Below are 22,132 nucleotides of genomic sequence, written 5' to 3'. Positions count from 1 at the left end.
GTACAGCATACCGCACCGCGTTAAGTCTCGCATGCAGCAGGTGCGACAGATCACGATAATTACCGGCATTAAGGCCATTACGATATTTCGAAACACGGATTGGTCGACTGTTTCTCTATAAATTAAACATTGCTAATGAACGTAGTGAAAATTTATCACGGATTAGCGGAAGCATAACATTATGCACTATTTAATGCAAAATCCTGCCGCACTGCTTTCGCATTTATTTTTTTAACCGCCGTGCCAACTTAACCCTAAAAACTTCTTACATATATTTTTTGACCATGACCGATCCATACAGAGTGGAGGGTTTTGTATTAACAAGTTAATGTTTTTTTTACGAGAAATGGATGATAGTCACTTACTTGATCAACCAATTAGGTTCATACTCTAAACACAAATTGAAAAACCATACGTGTATTTGCCAGACCCAGGATCCAAACCTGAGACCCACGATAAGCCAGTGCTTAAGCTGCTCAGCCACTGTAGGCGTTATATAAAAGAAAAAAAAATAATATGCTGAAGAAATTTTACAGCTGCAGTGATAACCAACCTTTATTTTATTTGGCGGAACCCCTTCAGAACTCTGATAAACCCCTATAATATGGAGTGACACATAAAATTGTAAATTATCAAAAAAAATCTCAAATTGCAAGCTTCGTATTTTTCCGCTAGGTTCTCTGTTGGCAAAAGTATCCCCCTTAAGGTGAAGCCTTTACTGAGCCGTTTTTAAAGAGGCACCTAGCGGAAAAATACGAAGCTTGGAATTTGACATTTTTTTTTGATAATTTACAATTTCAACTGTATTAATCAGGCTCAGTAAAGGTTTCACCTTAAATAAATATGTATATGAAAACATTAAAACGATTTTTTTTAAGTCACGAGTAAAGCCCATATTCCATTGGCAGATTGCGTCTGGCCCAATCGTCTGCCACGACTGTCAAACTCTATTCTCTATGGTTTTCAAGGATCGTGAGCGATCGGGACGAAAGTGGAAAATTTTCTATTATCCGTCGTGCGATCCATTCATTATCAAGCGAAGATTGGCGAAAGCGTACGAAAATAGCCGAATATGCGCCTGCTCGCGAGTCATGCAAACGGTCGTTCATTTCATTCTACTGGTCGATTTCAACTGAACAACTACAAGATGGCGAAAACTCAAAAAATATATATGGAGTATCACCGAGGACACAGTCCTCGTCGAATTAATACACACCAAAGATATAATGTGGAACGTAAAAAAACCCGCCATATTCAATGGCGATCACGCTGTTCTTCAGTTAGCCAACTTTTGACCCAGTGTTTTAGTTTACGGCGAGTCCTGACCGCCTGAGCCAGTTGAAATATACCTAGCCATACTCGCTACAATAAATTAGTCTTTGGATTATTCGATTTCGATATTCGAATTAGTCAATTGGTTTGGAGATTCAAGCTCGCCCAGTTATTCATAATGTAAATTAACAATACGTATACAAACTTTCTATAAATGTCAAACGGCCGCGTAAATTTTAACAGATCTGATGCTCGCTAGGTTTGACAGCTGACAGTTCAGTTTTTTTGACGTAAAATTTCGCTGGAATGCGTTCAGTGTAGCCACCAATCTAAGAAATATCTAGTTTTCACTGAACCTATATTTTTAATAATAGCAACACTATTATTATTTTAAACCAATCAAATCAAGGACCAACGAGATTGAATCGTTGCGTGTAATTGCAAATAGCTGGCGACGACGGTCGGCGTCGATCGTTGGATTGGGTTGGGTCTGTGCGTCTGCCAATGTAATTAAGCCTTAACAAATGAGTGAAACACAAATTTCAAGACACTGAAACAAACATCTGATTAATAACACAAAATGATTTATTTTTCATAATATAGATATATTTTTTTGTGAATATTAGGTATTTTATTCAATAAAATTATATACTTCTTTATCCAATCTATAGAGGTTACTTTACAACCCATTGAATAACAAAATTTATAAGTGAAAATAAATAAAAGAGATATTTATTTTGTCTACTTAAGTTTTTTATCTACTACCACTATATCATCATAATAGTTTACTACTGTTGCAACTATGTTGTTTTTTATTCACTTTTTTGTATCGCACACTTTATTATGTAATTAATATATAGAGTGACGCAAACCCCTTTTATTTTCGGGCATACCGGCTGTGACCCTTGACAAAGTTGTAAATATGTAAATAGACGTCTAACGATAACAATATACAGCATTTTTTTTAACGCCGTTAATTGCAGCAAATGAAATTAAAAATACCAAAACATGACATAAAAATAAATGCTCGCACCTTTAAAATTATTTTTTTAGAGCGCCAACTGAATGAAAAAATATCGATAACTTTTACCATATTAAATCGTGCCTTTGATGGCAGTCAATATTGTGGTCACCGCAAATAAATTCGGATGATTTTGTAAAATATTGCATGGCCTTAAGCCTGAAAGTGTAGAGAAATAAATTAAAATATATGACTGTAACACAGTAAATAGTAACATAACTAGGCAAACTGCTACCCTTAAGCAAATTTCGCATAAATTTCCATGCAATATTTGTTTTATTCTCAGTTTTTCTGTGAGTTCATCGCCTACTAACTATATTTTTATTATTTCTATATGGCTTAAACGGACACATGCAAAAACAATCTTTTCAATTTTGATAAACACATTTACACAGAATGGCAATATTAATGTCACATATTAAAAAATAGCATCTCCGTGTAATCTACATTCAAACGTAGTATTACTTGAATCCCTTCCATAATTTGATTCCATATTAGAATGTACCGTGATTAAGACGATACATCAGTGAAACGGCAAATAATTTTCAACTATAGGCGCCAAGAAATTTTGGACTCGCTGGCATTAGGAGAGAGAACGTCGAGCTGGGAACACGTAAATTTGTTTCGTGATGGCGACGGGGGTATTAATTCTTAAATCGTGTAAATATGGCTAAAAACGTTACCCATTTACTCGAAAAAGAAAACATGTCAATGAATATATTATTATTGTTACTAATAGAACATTAAATGGACGCATCTTGGATTTATATGACAAATTATATTTCGTTTGGCATGCGTCATTTGCACCCGCGACCCGCAATCCACGCATCGCCTAGCGACGATCTTTTTAGGCCGTCACTCAACTGAGGTATAGCCTTAAACAATGCATGATCTAAGTATACAAAACTTACTTTCGTTGAGAATAGTAAATAATAATTGACATATAATTTATTGCCTACACTTCATATTAGGTATATTAGTTCATTTCAAAAAACGTTTCTGAGCTTGATTCGTATTTTTTCAGTTCTCCCATAACCCTGAGATAACGACTAAATATTATAATGTATGCAAAATAGTTAAAATGGCTCCACTTTTCTTTCATTTAGTTATGTCACATTTTCTAACTCATAATATTAGAATGTCATAATATTATGTGAAGGTCGTACTTACCTATTATTATTCATAATAAACTTTTGTAATATTTTTAATATCGATAATAAAAACTTCGTTTCATACCTAGCCAGTATAAACTGAATTTAAATTTTGTTATTATACATATTCGATAAACAGACCCTGTTTATTTACAAAAATAAACTTTACACTGTGTCTGTCGGTCCTACTCAATCATAATCGAGACTTAAAAGTCACTGTAAACGTGTATATATATGTGTATAATAGGTATTCATAGATATTACTAATTCTGTCGTCGAACATTTAAAGGTTAACAGCCCAATCGATTAGGGTAAAACAAAAGGTCTTTTTAAAAGTGTCATGATTCGACCCAAAGCTATTATTGATTATTTTGTCTTCAAGGTCCCCACATTTTTTTTATAAAGTAGGCTTTTTAAAGAGTCACCTTATTCTATTTCATGAAAACGTGAAAACATTAATAATCATTTATTCAAGGTATTATCATATCAAAATCGCGGTATCTGGCTTTAAACAAATTATACGTAGTATATAATATTGTACACTGTTACTTCCATGTATTATTGAAAATTGACAGAAATAAAATCAAAATAATAGAAAAAATAAGTACTTAGTATTAAATTCAAAATAATATCTTTTATTAATATTAAGATTAATTGAGGCATACATAATCCATGAAAAGATCTGCTTGAAAAAGCACTCTCAAGGAGACTTGTGCCTGATTTCCTGGCATATACTATTATTATAATTACATTGTTGTATTACAATGTAGTAGTTTTTCATCAGTTATTAAATGATCGTTATTTTGAAATTCTATGTATCGGTAGAGAAAGACCCTTTCTATGAAATAATTTGTAATTGTTCCAAAGTTTAAAATAATAACTTACGATTTTCTGGTTGTAAGATCGATATATTGAATCAAACGCCATAATATTCTCGTGCGTAATTGAAAAGGACTCAAGTTACAAACTTTGAGCCAATTGTTCTAATCAATACGTTATGTTAGATTTGTACGAAAACTAATCAATGGGCTTCTTGTTGAAATGTGAAACGCAAATTACCTGTAATCAAGTTGCATTGTTCGCCAGCGCTGAAAGTTTTGGATTAATTCCATTCTGTTTATCTCATCGTATATTATATACGATATATATATACCATATCAAATTCATACTTAAGATAATATGCGTTATAAAGATGTCGAATATTTGTAACAACGTTAAATACAATTCATATATTATGAAATAAAATTAACTTCAAGAGGAAAACTCGACAATATACTAGCATTTAAGAAAAAAATCCCATTGTATATAAATTGAGATAAATTGCCCAATATTATCAAGTTAATATGGTTTCATTATTGGATATTACCTACATATTGCGGATTTATGTTATTTTACTAAGAAAACCCATCAATTCTGAAAAAAAAATATTTATTAAATTTGTTTATTCAAAAAAACAGTATGACATTGCAGTGATTTGTTGATGTGCCAGAATACATAGTAAAATAGAGGGCATTAAACTTAATAAATAATGAGAATGGATTAATTAATTATCAATTACCTAACTACTTTACAAATATTTTATATTTCAATAAAAAAAAATAGATCAACCGCCTGATATACAGAATCATGAAACATCGCATCCGTTTTACGCCGAGGTAACGTGAAAACAGCTTAGTTAGAGTTACAGGAGGAATATCAAATTAATATTATTTAATATAATATGTAAGAATTTCAAATAAACCAACGAAGAAATAAAAATAAATGTTTCAGATGAAAAAAAATGTTCGGCCGGGTGTATTAACAGCATTCCCAGAGGGAACTCTGTGGGATATTTTGAATTATTTTCATTATTACAAGCAAAAAATCCATTTGTTTTTTAATATAAAAATCCAAGAAATATAATTAATGAAAACTAATTTTTAAATTAATTATGTTAATAAGGTTTCGGCATTACCATTATTATGCTTGAAATCGATACTTACTGTGAATAAGATAAAACATTTCGTCACTTTTCGTAAGTACATACTGCAAAACTAATAATTATTAATTGTTAATAGTAGGTACATACAGCGCCTGTATACGTGCATATTTTTACACGCACTAATAGTGAGTATTTAAAACTATCGCGATAATAACTGTTTACGCGTAAAAGTGCTTACTGTCTCGCCAATCTCATTCTTCAAGTGTATGTGAGACGCGATGTTGTCATTGTATGATATTTGACGGGTCGTGAAAATCGGTTAAGCTCAAAATGAGTCTCTGCGCGTTGTTGTTTATTTTTTTGGCAGGTTTGCTACTATTCCACTGCACAGGCGCAGATATCGCACAGTCCAATAGTCGCGTGAAAATTCATAAGCTTCTGAACTTTTTTGATCCATGCCTGCAATCTTGCAATTTTCATGTAATACGTTTTTACACATGCATGTTTTATTATGGCCGCGATAATACGTACTGTCAGCAGTAAATCCATGCACATGTAAATGAAGTATTATACTATTATAGAAATAATGAAATTTAGGTGTACAATGAAAACATTCAAAATACTAAAATAAAACTATTCATGATGATAGTGTACAATAAATATTTTTTATTGGCAAACAATCATCGTTTAAAATATAGCAGCTAAATAAATATTATAATATACAGATAATACACTTTTATAATAACCTGCGTCACCAATTTCTTTTGATTTGTTTGAAATGTTTGCTGATAGATCTAAAAAACTAAATGTATTTTATTTCCTCTATTTTCTGATATATGTAAACAAACACAATAATACTACTTTCAAATTACTGATATTTATATTCTCATAAAATATACAAACGTAATAAAATTTCGTCAAAGAATAGATTATATAATTTTAAAATTTCAGTAAAAAAAAGACCACTTCTGCACTGATTAAGTTAGCTACGAGTAACTTCGCATTGCAGGCTTATTTTCAGAGAACTTCAAACGACTGCTATGACATGTATATTTATTAATTTACAGGGCATATTAAAATACAATCCATCACGATGGGTAGATAAGCAACCAATAATACTACATTCGGCGTTATTATTTAGTTGAAAAATCATGTAAAATCTGTATAAAATCTTTTATAACTGCACTCGAGTAAGTAATCACAATGCATATGAAAAAATAGTCGTCATTGTGTATGTAAAAAAATCGGAATGGTAACTAAGCTGTTTTAATATTTGTGGAGTAAGCATTCTACATGCGCTTGAAAAATAATTTTAAATTCTTCGGTTTATAATAATATATTTATTTTATACCGTTATTTATACGCCGTAATATTATGTTATTTTTTTATACCTCATTAAATATTATTAATTAATTATTCCATCTATGTTTTTAATAAATAAAATGGTATTTAAAAAAAAGCACATTTTATATATAATTTTCAAATTACAAATAGATACCTACAAATGAATTTTTGCGTTTCTTTTTCTAATGAGAAAGGATAATTATTTTTTAGAAAAGGCTCTTTGAAAAAAGTAATTTATAAAATAATCGGATTCGCTGTCATATTTAACATTCACGACGTTCTTAAATAACGTTTCAAAATGCGTCCCCTTTTCCATAATAATGGTTTGTTTGTAATCTTGTCTAAATTAAGTAGATGAAAAATTCTGCGTAAACATTTCGAAAGCCAGCAAATTACAATGGGACCGCAGAAATATTTTATTTTCTTGAATTCAGCATAAAGAGAAAGAATGAGGGGCGAACCTGTGAAGCATGAACATAAAAACGTAACATTTCAGTTTTGTTTATGGTGGCAAGGAATTTTCACGTTGGCTCATATTAACTCCTGTCATATTATCTACCTCCACGAATTTCTACCGCTTGACAGCTGAGGGTTGACTAAGGGGAGCAAGATGTTGGAATTCAAAAAGTCGAGCCAAGGAAAGCGGCTAAAAGATGTCACTGAATATATTATTATTGCAGAAGCAAAACGCATGGCCTGATGTAGATTTTTATCTTGACAGTTATGTTGTGCTAAATATTAATATTCCTTTGTCGGTATCGCGACATTTACGACTAAATTACACCATCTTTAACAGAGACATTACCCAACAACTAACTGATATTATACCTCACCATGCTAAACAACCTAATTAGGTACCTTCAAAGAATTCAGACTGTAAATAAAATGTACCTTATACGTTATTTCAATTGTCATTTGAAATTATTTAGCAAACTCATGAAGCATCGTCAAGTTGGTAAACTCCACAAATATTAAAATCGCTCAGTTATCATTCCGATTATATTATTACTTACATAAAATGGCTGCCATTTTTTTCATTGTATTTTATTTGAATGCTATTTATTATAAATGGTTTTACCCACATTTTACAGGATTTTTCAACTAAATAATAATGCCGAAGTATAGTAGCATTGGCTGCTTATCTAATCGTAGTGATTGCTTGTATTTTTATACGCCCTGCAAATTGGAAAATAAATACAATAGCAGTAGTATGAATTTATCTGAAAATTAACCTTCAATGCAAAGTATTTTGTGTCTAACTTAAGCTTAAGCTCTTTATTTGCTTAAATTTTGTTCATTTGGATCCGTCTCTATAGAAGGTTTTTCAACATCTTTGGGAACCTTCTTTTCTAAATGCCAAAGAAAACCCACAATTATTTATTCCGAATAATTTAATATTGAATGTGGCTTTAGATGATCTAACTAAAATGAAAAATATGTTTGTTTGTTCCTATCATTTCCAAACTTTTACCACAGATTATGATAAAGTTTGCGTATTTTCGATTCAATTTTAATTTTGTATTCTTTTGTGAGACTTGTTGGTCAGAATGATTTTCACTTTGACATAATATTTCATGCATTGCATTGAGAAGTGTAAGTATTGTATAACATACACACATACATTTTAAAACACCTCAGATACCTACTTTATTTTTTTTTAATACGACGCCCGGTGGAACTTGCACTTGTATTCACTGGATTTGCGCCAATGTGCATTACCAAATTAGCTACGGGCATCTTATATAATGAAGATGAAGTTAACTATTGTTTTTATATGAAAAGTTTATCAAATTTCGTTAATTTTTTGTGTTTTTAAATAAAGGTCCAATCAATTACTAGTTCCATTAACCCATTAGTCCCATTACTAACCGACGCCCATAGTCATTGAATAAAAAAACAGTTTACATACTTATTATTGTTTTGTTATGTAATGTAAATATGTATTTCGATCAGCGAAATGAAGTATGAATACAACATTAAATGAAAATAAAGCGTCAAACTCTGTGAATAAAATTAACAATGGCTTTCCTATAGGACATATTTAATATAATTTTACGCATTCAAAATGAGATTGCATCGCTGCTTTCATTTGCAGATGAATAAAATTGAATTCTGCAAACGTAGAGAAAATTTCACGCCCGGTTGACGTGGCGATGGCAACCACTCCGTTTGTTTCTTTATGCGTCCACAATGAGAGCGGAAAGACCTTTTTTGCCCGATTGGTGATTTTATGGTATACTAACAAGAGTGACAAGAAACCTTTTATCTATGTAGCTGAAGATTTTGCCACTACATTTTCATTAGTAGAGTTTGTGATTTATCGACTCTCTTATACTATCGAGAATTTGAGATTTGTCTATTGATCTCGAAAATCCTTGATAAATTTTAGATAGTATTACGTAAGCAAATTATTGTGAATTTTCATAGAAAAATAATATCGGTCCAGATTCTAAGTTTTGAAGAATAAAAAAGTCATTTGCAAGTTCAATAAATTTGTTAAAAATTTGTGAAATGTTTTTTTTTTGGCTCTTCAAACCAAAAGAAAGCTTTGAAAGCCAAAATTTCTTGTACCCCGTAAATTTTCCCAAGTCAAAGTTGAGGGCATCATTTTTATTTATTTTTTGGCAACCTTGTTTCTAAATGTTTTTTTTTAATATTTGTAAATAAAACTCTAGATTTTCATTAACGATTTCTCAAAAAATGAGAATATCATAATTACGGAAAAATGCCATCATTTACCCAATAGAAAGTTCCACACCACATTTCCTTCTATAAGCAGCAGTACCAGAAATCTAGTATTATTAGTATATATAATAATATTTGCAGCAAGCAGCCTCTCATCACACTGAGAGTGAAGAGGTAACGTTGGACCTAGCTCGGCCACATGCTGCGGATGCCAGAAGAGGACGTCAACCTACTCGAAGCTTGCTTGTTCTTTAAGCCAACTGCATTCCAGCATCCTGGAAGGCCGCTAAATATTATATTTATAGAGTGTATACGGTGGAACTACGTGATGCTGGTATGACCTGGAACGATGCAAGAAGACTAGCTAGCGACAGGGATTATTAGAAGCGCCGCGTGGTGTCTATATGCTCTAAGGACGGATATGGCAGAAAAAGATAAAAATTAATTTCTTCCAGAACATTGAGTGCATGAAATATGTTAAATAATATCTTCGTTGATGACACCTCAATAAATTCAGTCACATAGTAGCACCCAAGGGTTACTAAAAAACACAGTGCCACTCCAAAATTCATAGGATCGATGAACACATCACGTTCAGTGGAAGTATTTAGCAACGAATCTAAGAACTGATGAGATTCAGAGAAGATATAGGGAAGTCTTTATCTATCAGTGGCCGACCTTGAGTTATAATTATAACATGTGGTATACAATTCGTTACGTTCTTTTTATACCGCGTATAAGTCGGAAAAAATATGTGCTCATGCAGTGACGTCCCGTGGGGGTAGGCAGATTGAGCGTCGCTTGGGGGCGGCAGTTACTCGAAGGGCGGCAAATCGAAGAACATCATTTGGAATATATAGAAATAGCTACCTAAACTTAGTAATAACGAAAATATCTTTCCATTCAAAAAATAGCTCACTGGTTTTGTCGGGTTCGCGATATCTAGTTTGCTTTCGTTGCCCTTCGACGTCCTTGGTGACCAGAAAATACACGTGCAGATTTGCGAATAATTAGTCTGATATTTTGTTAGAAATGTATCCTTAGTCCTTAAAACACATTTCTTAGATATTGGACTCATGCAAGGACGATAAAAAAATGAGGCGGCATTTTGGCGTAGCCTAGGGGCGGCATTTTATCTAAAGACGTCACTGTCCTCATGTATAGATAGATATCTTCTAGCGGTTTGACAAAATTATATGTAAGCATCCAATGAGAAAGTCAGTCCGATAATGCCATGGATAGTATCCATACAGTCTCCCCAATTAAAGGGATAAACATCATATATTACAACATACATACTTTCGCTTATTACTATAATAAAGTACAAGAAACTGTTTTCCGTCGCTGGTCTGTATCATTTCTATGAAAACGTTGCACGCCAATCCCATTAGTAGAATGCAAGCGAGTCGTTAGTGACATCTGACATCCCGTACCTAAAAGAGGCTTCCTCGAATATCACAGATTTCTTAAGCAGATGTCCATTACTTCCCGAATCCCCTATGAATGGTTTACCTTCGTCAATGTACAACGTTACCCAACAGAGTGTTGTCTCTTTCTCTGAACCTTGAACGTTTGCCGAGATTATATTTTAGATAAATTATCTCGTTTAATATAATGAATATATAATTCTAGTAAAACTTCCATTTTATTTGTAAGCTTTTAATTAGAAATACGGTATTTCGTTGATCCAAAAAAAATGATTAGATTTATGTATATATTAATTTGAATATTATTTTTATATGAAGAATCCCATACTTACCATATTTTTTTTATTTGGTTTTTACTTGCATAACAAATGCTTTTAAAAAGCGAATATGTAATCTTATATTTTAAACTATTTTTTATTCAACGAATAATTCATAAGATTAACACAATTTGTGAAGTGTTTCAGAAATGTAAAAACTAGTTAATTTTGTCGTAATTAGATAATATGATGCACATTATATCTCAATTGGTAAAGCACGATGCGCAAATCCAGTAGATGCGGGTTGGAGTCCTGCTGGGCATCGTATTTTTTGAAATTGTTTTTTTCTAGTAGGTATGCTGGTATACATACATATTATATCTGAGGTATTTTCAAATTATGTATATATTTTACTACTATTCCGATATAAATTGCTATATATATATGCTAATATAATTACGTGTAGTATTTATTTGTAAGCATTACCCAAATATGCTCAAAATTATTTGGATATTCGTCATTGTGTCATTTTATAAAATTAGCGCGAAAAAGTTTTTGTATGTGACAATACTTTCCCTTCTGAGATTTTTTTAAAATTATATTAATTATATGCTTATAATATACTCATTATTCGGCACTAGTTTAAATAAACAAAACTCTTCCACATTCAATACCACGTAGTCATTCAGCGTTTTATATAATATAGTTTTACTATTTTTATTACATAATAAAATTATATAGTCATCTTCAGCCGGAGTTGACTCACTATTGGTTAAAAACCTCTCATAACTCCTTCAGTTTTCGTTAGTTACGTCCATTCAACGAATTCGGTCAGTTTCTTAAGCAAAATTTATGGCTACCCATTGGCATTTCTCTATCGCATTGCATAATCTTGTCTGTAAATTATTTTTTTATTTTACACTTTATGGCTAACATGCACCTTCCCATACTACGGAAAATTATTTATTTATATTTTATTATTTAAGAAAAAAAATATCTATCTTGCAATTACAGGTATAAAGATTATTGTAATTAAGTATGCAACTGAAATTGAATTTTTTCTACTCGGTTATTAGAGTTCTCTATCAAAAATATACTCTCTCACATTTTTTCAATTTATTTTTGTTCGTGGCTTAACTTATTTTAACGTTGCATATTTTCACGCAAGATTGGCTTTTTCGAATTCTGTGTTATTTCAATTCAAATTTGCCACATGCTACCAATAGACTTGACCGCTGATTTTCAAGGATAAGCTGGGTCGTTTTATTTTCACCCATATTCCGTGGAAAATTATTTTCCTACGTCAGCGGTTGTAGTTTATTCTATTTATGTGAAGTGAGATAAAAAAAAATAATCACGATAGTATTTCATGCATAAAAAACTAGAATAATGTACTAAAAAATATTATTTGAAATCTTGTATTTATTTTATCATCCTCTTCAAATATCAGTTAAAATAATAGACTACTGTGGGTATATTCTATACACAAGGCAGCTATCGGTATCCATCAACGGTAGTTTATCATATTTATGTATTGAGGTATTACAATAATTGTTATAATAAGTTAGCTGTCTATTATACTGTCTGTCTGTTATCTTAACTGTCTATCTCGCTCTAAAAGTTAACACAGCCAAGAGAGGGATTGTTAAAACAGTTTTTGACAGATAAGACGGTTAACTTATTGTAACAATTAACTACCTCAATATATTATAAATATGATGAACTACCGGCGATAGCCACCGATATTTGACTCGTGTATAGAATAGACCCACTGGAATGGAAAACAAAATGGTTTATAACACTTCAGTGTCTTTCTTCATAGATTCGTAAACGTGTATTAAAATTACTATTTTACCCTCCTAACCTCACTTGCCAATTATTATTATACAGTTAAAAGACTATATATATATATAAATACAAAGAATAGAATATAAGATTCTTTTACATGAGTTATAGTCTGATTATGTGGTGTTCAAAATAAGTAATAACCTTAATATTTTGTAAATTATTATTATATATTATAATATATTTTATACTTTCATCTAGTTTCATAATTCTTTTTATTATTATATATCGTTTTTCGCTTTATATTGTGAGCACACAATGAGCATTAATTAAACTATATTTATTGCAATCAACTATATTATATTTTCTATTTTTCAGATATTACATGCGTTGGTATAGAAAACCAAATTATTAAAACTCATAATCGGTTAATTCCTGGAAAGTATAACCGGGAGAATAAAGTCAGATGGTAATTGTCTATGAAAATTTAAAACAGATTTCTCGGTGATATTGCAAGAAAATGCACTCAGGCTGCAGAGCGACATTTTTTAATTGTTTTATTTTTGTTTGTTTGGTAGTCATCTTCAATGGCGCCTCTGAATCCACAAGCTCCTGGTAATTAACATTGTAAGGCATTAAGAGTTATTTAATGTAAGCTATAAATTATACAAAGAAGCTCTTAAACTAAACTTTAAAGTTTATTTAATGCATTTATTTTTTCATATTACTCGTTATGATCTATTTTTGTAATTTTAGATACAAAGTTTTTACTTAGCGTTTACGTCTTATTAGCTTGTTTGAACAACTAACTCATATAAATTATATATATATATAAAATAGACGAGGACGTGATGTAAAGCAACATCATTTTTATCATGCCTATACATACCTTACATTAATTATTAGTAGTTATAAGCGTCAAATATATTAAGCTACTTTACGAGCTGTTTGTTGGCGAATTTAATAGCGGGCGATTCAGCTACTGCGATTATGATGATGACACACAAAACTTTCCATTCGCTGAGAAGCCACAAGCCAGTGACTATTTTGACAGAACGTAGTTCGTTTTTTTACCGGGAGGTTGCTACTGCACTCTACTGCGCAAACGCAGTAGGCCCACACGCCAGCGTGTAGCGTGTAAAGTTGACTGGCTTTCAACTTTTCTCGGTAGAGTGTTTACAATCTGCTTGTTAGCTTGTTCGATGATTACACTGGGCGACTTTACAGGCAAATTGTAAATTCGCCAACAAACAGCTCGTAAAGTAGCTCAATGTAATTGACGCTATAATCATATATTTTATCGGTATTAAAAGCTTCAAAATATGTATTTTCAATGTAGAATTTACATTCTTAAGTCTTGTATATATTCAAAAATGAATGTATTTCTTCAGCGTGAATATTAAATTCACCAGGTATTCTTTAGTGATAATACCATTAATTTGGTATATTAATAATAAAAAAAATAAAGAAAATAGTTTAATTATGATGATAATTGTATTAAATTCATTATAGTATTAATTATTATTGATTCACTTTTCTGTACAGGTAGCCAAAAATATTATCCTTTCATTTTTTTTTAAATAAAATAATTATCAGAGTAACTGACATAATGAACTGCAAAGTGATGACTCTTCTTATGATGTTAATTTATATGTAAGTATACGTTCACTATTCTAATACGCTGAGCTCTATACAATACTGATCTGAAAAGATTGCAGCGCAGTTCAATCAATTACGATTGGGAGACTACGCTGACAAGATTACGTGCACCGTATGAATTAAGAGTGTAATGAACATAATATCGAGCAATTTAATATGATGTACTTGACTAGGCAGAATTAAATTAAATTACCAATGACTACCGTATAATTGGGGTGCCGAACTGGAAGATGGCTCATAAAGATAACGACAACGAATTACCCTAAGTTCTTGTATTTCTGATGGTGATAAAGATCTTGTTTACCAAATATTTAATTCTTCAAAACAAAATAAATAAATAAATAAATAAATAAATAAATAAATAAATAAATAATAATAGTAAAGTCGTACAACGTATATATGTGTGTTATGATATCGATCAATTAAACAACTATACACACATTCCACTAGATTCAATTTGTATGTGAAACTTAGTCATACAATAATTATTATTATTATCTCCTTTGTAGGGTCTATTCCGTAGATGTAGATATATGTTCTACGCCGTAGAAATATAGAGTCGACATGTAAAGGTGTAGAGGCTACGGTGTAGCTGCTACGGCATCCCGATGCAAACTTCTCAATTATCTCCATCTGAAGATTTATCGGCCATTCTTTGTGTAACGTGAATTTGAATAGCAGGAATTAATACGCGAGGGATATCCTACAAGACAATTGGGCGAGGAAGCCTAAACAAACAGGGTCCCATTGTGGACATGAAGGGGTACAGAGACCATTTCAATGGGACTGCAAACTCTCACGGGCCAAGTGAATTGAGTAATTACCCAAGGGTTAGTTAATGTGAGCTACTTTTGCTCCCGATTTAATGAGGAATGTGTTTATTTATCAATTGTTTCACATGCTTACAGATAACAAATCGATATTAAAAACGTTTCAGATTAAATATGTAATATATTATAATATATATACGTATAAATGATTTTATTGTAAATTTTCTTAACTTTGGTTACGATAAAACGTATTTCAATCACATTAGTTGTATGTATTTTACTAAAACAACAACTATAATTTAAATAGCCAATTTTGTATACCTAATATAAAATATAATATTATAAGACAACGAATGAAATTAGAATAGGTAATGCGGTCGCTCTTTTGAGTACACTTGACGTATCTAAGGAACTGGGGAAGATATTTAGAGTTTTATAAATGTAGAGTTTGTAGTTTTTTTTTTTCTATATATATATATATATATATATATATATAACCAAGTGTTAATATTATATTGATATCTCTTTTTTGTAATAATATGTACATATTATAATATAATATAAATGTAGATATGTATAATAAATAATGTTTGAAATATATAATAATTAAAATGGCAAAATAACATTAAGAATAATTAAATGCCATTGAAAACCAAGTTTTTTTCAGTCTAGTGTTATTAATATTGAGAGCTACAAGTATGTCAAGTCCAACATTTTTTATAACTGGACTGCCAAAAACGTAGACAGATGAGGGTAAAATATTATAATGGTTTTTTTTCAGGACAGTTCTGGCAATGAGATTGAAAACGAAATGACTGTCAACATCAATAACTCAAAAATTATAGGCTTTTAATTACCATTATAATTTATATTTAACCCTATTTTCCTGTAATAAATAATATATTTCGAGAATTTTGTATTATTTTGTATAGGTTATAGGTAAATTTTCACATCGTTTGATGTTAATATTATTAATCCAGGCTTTATGATATCTAAAATGCACGTATGTTAATTAAAATGTTCACAAATGAAATTCTATTCCATTGAACTCCTTTGTTACCGTTGTAATAATTATATTGAAAAGAAAAATTGTTCTACCTTTATGAAATTCTCTTTTTCAGGTAACGAAGAAGAAGCCTTAGTATACGACTTGGTGAAATTTTTCATTGCTACATTAATTTTAGACTATAAACAGTTAGTATTATTGTTAGGAAATTTTATTACGGTAAAAGCGTTAGCAGCCGACAGACATATCGACTAAATAACGAACCAATAACCAAGGTAACTTTTATGCTCCTTTTAAAAAACATGCCTTGTAAGGGGTCTAGTCACTAAAATTTATTACATTGTGGCTTTTTTATATATGATACAAACCATTTCCTTGCCTTTTCAATTCATTTGGCATTAGCACAATAAAGCACACCGCATCCATTTATCAAATAGGAAATTATTTACCAGAAATATGTTTTACAGACCTTTTGTCCAAATGCCCCTTTTACTGCATATAGTTTTGTACCAACGCAATTTACTAAATATTCCTATATCAAAAAATAATACTGCAGATCATTTTTATCATTATTGTGAATTTCAATTAATTTTAACAAATTATATTATTGTTACAGACAATAATAAGCATGCACGTGAGTTTTTGTACGAAATAATATGGTATTATTGATGAAAAAAACATTCAAATGTGTAGTAGGTACTCAATTATAATAACCATATAGCATATATTAAGATATTAATAGTAGGTAGTGTAAAGCAGCTTCTATATGAGCATAAAAAACTATCAGAGTAATATTATTAATACTATGTGAATAAATTGGTCAATACTTTGAAAATTATTTAATTATATTTTAATATTAAGTCAATAAATTTTAGTGGTTTTATTGTTATTTAGAAAATACATAATCATATAAGGAAAATTAGATATAACCTATTAATAAGATACATATTATGTGGGTTTAAATGCGAATTATTTAATTATTTGTGTACCTAATGAATATTTTTCTTCACATAGCTACTTCATCGTTATTCACTAAAAGTTGCGCGTCAATCCAGTAGCGTTATTGACAGTTTGTTGTAAAATCTCTCTGTAAGTTTACTCTACCAATACAACACGTATAAAGCTTGCATGTCAATCACACGAAATTTTTCAGATGTGTTATATTATTTTATGGTTTAAATAAAGCTTTATTGATTTTATACCGGACAAACAAATAAATGCTTTTCCTCCTCGATCTCCTTAAAACCTTTGAGAATGATAATACTGAAAATACAGAATTTTCCAATAATTTTCTTTTGTCCGCGGTAATCCTACACCAGTCCGGTTTCTTCATCTATTATTTTTCTTTATATCTATATACATATATGTATATATATTAATAAAACTAAAACCATTACTGTTTTATTAAACAAAGAAAGATCTTGTTCAAGTATGATAATTTTATTTTATTCTGCCTTGTATATCGAAAATTGAAAAATTATTTTCATGTGACGTTTTTTCCAGACACAAAAGTTCTAGATGATTAAAATTGCGTTGCATTATTCATATCAGAACCAATGTTTGCTTGACGGGCGCGTCTTGTTTTGTATAGAGCTTATTATCATTCAAAATGTTAAGGTAAATAGAGGTGTAATTTGAATATTCGGAGCCAATCGCAAAAATTACCATTCTATTGATCAGGCAACCCAGGTACGTTATGGAAAACTGTTCTTAAATGACTCAATTTTCGATAAACACTCAGATACACACACCATTATTCTCTAGTAAAAATATTGATACAATAAAATTTTCCTAATATAGTAAGTTTATATTTTGATAAAACCATTTAGAGTCATTGTATGTGAGATTATAAATATTAATAATATTAATATATAAATAGATTTTTTCATTTTCATAAAAGAAAAATCATATAATATTGCTTAAAATATTTGGCTGCAACAACTAAAATGTACAAAAATATTACCATTTCTCTATTTTTATAAATTTCATGGCAATAAGTTGAAATATAATTATGTTATTTGCGTTATTCTTACAAATTTTCCCCGGAATAACTTTGAATACGATTGTTTTCAAAAAAAGTTTGGTATACAAATATTACAAATGGAGCTATTTATTTATGGATATAGTGGGTATTTTTTAGGTGGGTGGATCTTCTATATAGAATAAATCATGTCTAAATATGTCGAAGTATTTACTAATTATAGACGATATGAAAATAATATACTTTACTCCTAAATGAAATAAATATACTCATTAACTTTAGAATCGATGTGAGTTTTATACTTTTTTATTTGAATAATTGTTGGGGATAATATCGTTAATCGCCATCGCCATCGAATGCTGTATTCTGTCTGTACAGTCTAAACACAGTATTATATATATATTTACACCCCCTTTCCTTTCAATATTATCAAAAAGTAGCCTATTGGGTGGTTGGGTATCTTAATTTTTTGATTGATTTCACGTGTGAAACAATGTTAAATATTGTACCTAGACATTAGGGAAACTTGTTGGGAAAATGTTGGATGACTTTAACATAAAGTTTACACGCTGTTTAAGTAAAATGTACCTATAGCTACTTATGGTTTAATTATATAATATGCAATCTAAAAATGTTAACCATGCAGTATTGCCTAAATCGTCTCTTACACAGTTGTGGTAGGTAATTTAGTATCTAAAAACTGTCGAGTGGATGGTGAATGTAAGGTTTCATTTACGGCTATATAGGGGCGTAGGGATAATTATCAACCCCGTGTGACGGTGGAACAAAGACTCGTCAGGATATTTATGGCTGACGACCCTTAAAGGGCAAACGGTCGCGAGGTACGCCACCACCACTACTCCTGATAGAAGGGCCAGCAGGATTTTAACTATCTTTGCCCTGTATTTACTCATAATTAATTGGGGTCACTTGTAAACTGTGCGAGACAATCATGGAACCCATTCTCGCACTCTGAGTCTATGATATGCGCCGTTTAAACGTCGTCTAATTAAGATATTGACACGTTCTAGAGGGGACATTTATGGTCTAAAAATTAACTGAACATACTATTAGTACATAATATTATAAAACATCGAGGGTCGTTTCCAAGGGCCTGTTTATAATACCGATAAAATATTATAGCCATAGAAATATAAAATATATTGCATAATAAATATTACAGTAGCGTTAGTTATAGGTAATAAATTCATATGACAATTTATTATCAGACAATCGTACATAATGTATTGGAAAATATGCTAATTTAAATAAATTTTGCATATATTTCTTATAAATACACCATACCAACAACCTACATACAATAAAGTTGTATTCTAATAATTATAAATGATTTAAATACATGAAAGACATATTTTTTGGAATTAACAATTCATGAAAAATAAGAAAATTTATTATGACATAAATTTATTGAAACGTGAAATAAATTAGTATTCTAAGATTTATATTTAATTATTAATATATACTTCGTTAGTTTATTACATTGTGATTATGTATATCTCGAATTACTTAATTGGTAAATCGCATTGGTAGGAATCTGATGGATTCAGGCTTGAGTCCCGCTTTGTACCATTTTTTTCATAATATTTATTCTCTTATATCTCATTTTGATACAGTTTTCTATTGAAGGTTGGCAACCCAATTGCATTAGGTACCTATACTTTCAATGCCGTATACACTTAGCTACAGAATAAAATCTCCTTCTACCTACGGTTCTGCTGCACTGTACATTTTCCGGCATGATGGGTTTTCAGTATTCATGTTTTTTATATATTCCAATTATTTATGCTACATTCTTAAATCTAATGAATTTTTCATTAAATAGAAAATTTGTTTAATCCGTGATATTTTTATCAAATATGAAAAACATTTTTGTAATAATATTATTATTCAAAAACAATTTTGTCGGAGACCGTTTCAAAATATATATTTTGTTCAATAAAAAAATGCTACATTTAAAATCTAGGGTATATTTCGAGTTGCATAAAAAGTAATTAAATATAAAAAATGATAATAAATTGCTGTCTTATTATTCCATTAAGACCTAAACACGTCTGACGTTGAGATTTCAAAATAAAATATTACAAGTTCACTTTAAAACCATGTTCTACATTTTAAGACTTAACCTTTGTTTGCAGAAAGCGGGTAAAATTTCCGTGATAACCACGACGTGTCCTCGTTATAGTTAATTCACCTTGTGCTTCGTCAAAAAGTACCAACTTCACCTCCGTGTTTTGACGCGAGAGGTGATGGGGATGTCTTAAATCAGCTTTATATCCACCTTAACGAATATTTACCGAGCCCGTGTTATCACCATTAACAGGGGGGATCAAGAAAGTTGCGTGAGAGCCCACATAAAGGTGTATAATGCAATTCAAAATTTTATGAGTCATAAATGTCTTAATAAAATTCTAGAAATTCAGTGACCAGCTTTTATTTGTTAAAGTCAGGCTCAGGTAATGAGTTATTTTAGAGGCGACGTGTGTTATAAATCCCTTTAATACTGGCGTTTTCTTTTATAGTTCAATACGGCTTTTTCAAGTAAATGTTTTTAAAAATAAAACATTTAAAGACGCCTTTGTTATAAAAACTCATCGTTCTATAGTGTATTCATGTGGTACTTCATCACAATAGTTTAAAATAATTTCATTTCTTCTAAATTCTAGTGTAGGTAGACCTATATATTATTGAACTCGTCAAGTGCTTGAGTCTTAAAAAAATATTGCATCATCAAAATTTATTTTAAACTACGTAGTACTTTAAAGTACACTTAAAATCATTATTGTACATTTCAGAACTATTTTCATTTTACTTATAAAAAAAGAATACTTCAAAATTAATAGCTTTTCCCCTACGTAACAGGTAGAAAAATTGGCGCTATTATCCAGTATTTTCATATAATTTCATACCTTAAGAAGATAACACGAATTCTACATTGTTATGGACTTTCATCTTTAAAACATATTTACTTAAGTAGTCATCATCATTAGTCTATATTGATTCATTGCTAGCTGATGACCTCACTTAACTGCTCCTGAGGTATCTAGCCGGTCTCTGATTCTTCAATTGGATGAATTCGTCAATCCGTTTATGAGAGGCTCTATTGTCATTCAGTGTCCTTTCGGTACTACTATAATATTACTGTATTATCCAGCAGTGTTTTATTCGCCGAGAGACATGTCTGGCATATTGCCATTTCATTAGCTTGGCGACCTCTATCAGATCGCGTACTCTTGACGTGTGTAACAAGTACAATGAAATATTTAAATATCTCAAGTAAATTGCAACATTTAATCATCGTCCATGAATCTGTAATAATAAACATTTGTTAACAGTAGTTTTTCTCGTGTAAAACTTTCATGTTATAATCATCATAAGAGAATAAATATTGTTTATATGAGAATGTATTTACTATATTATTATGTATTTTATTTTTCACTTCGGATTACCAATCATGAACAGAATTGCCGATCTCATTGTTTTTAGAATCACTATTGTCAAGTAAAATTAATTAAATTTTACGTATTTTATTGTAATATAATATACTAATTAATAATGGAGTGTTTTTACCCAAATACGTAATATGAATTATCATAGAAAATTTTATACGATTAGAGGCATTTTTTATGATTAGTTTTATGGTTTAAAAAGTATTGACTAGAACAACCAGCTCGTAAAATCTACTAATATAATTAAGTGAAAGTTATTTTACAATAAATGTTATATTTTAAATGTATGGATTTATAGACGACATTTATTGAATGAACCCAGTATAGGAACTTTTATTTACATTTTTTTTCGGTTGATACACAGAAATACCCTATTTTAACTCAAC

At 30.4% G+C, this 22,132-nt stretch overlaps 1 long non-coding RNA gene across 1 annotated transcript in view; it reads left to right on the top strand.

The window, feature by feature from the left end:
- Positions 1-1,548: 1,548 nt before the first annotated feature.
- LOC147068242 (uncharacterized) overlaps positions 1,549-22,132 on the top strand; it is a 273,028-nt gene continuing 252,444 nt past the window's right edge. The window contains exon 1 of the long non-coding RNA XR_015071308.1: positions 1,549-1,778. This is a non-coding gene — a long non-coding RNA (uncharacterized LOC147068242). The remainder of the gene's footprint in view (positions 1,779-22,132) is intronic.

The sequence above is a fragment of the Rhyacophila brunnea genome, unplaced genomic scaffold, assembly GCF_057557595.1.
Source record: "Rhyacophila brunnea isolate RB1 unplaced genomic scaffold, BYU_Rbru_1.0 scaffold_3, whole genome shotgun sequence".
Lineage (NCBI taxonomy): Eukaryota > Metazoa > Arthropoda > Insecta > Trichoptera > Rhyacophilidae > Rhyacophila > Rhyacophila brunnea.
The sequence above is the reverse complement of the archived record's forward strand: the minus strand, read 5'-3'. Positions and strand labels throughout refer to the sequence as shown.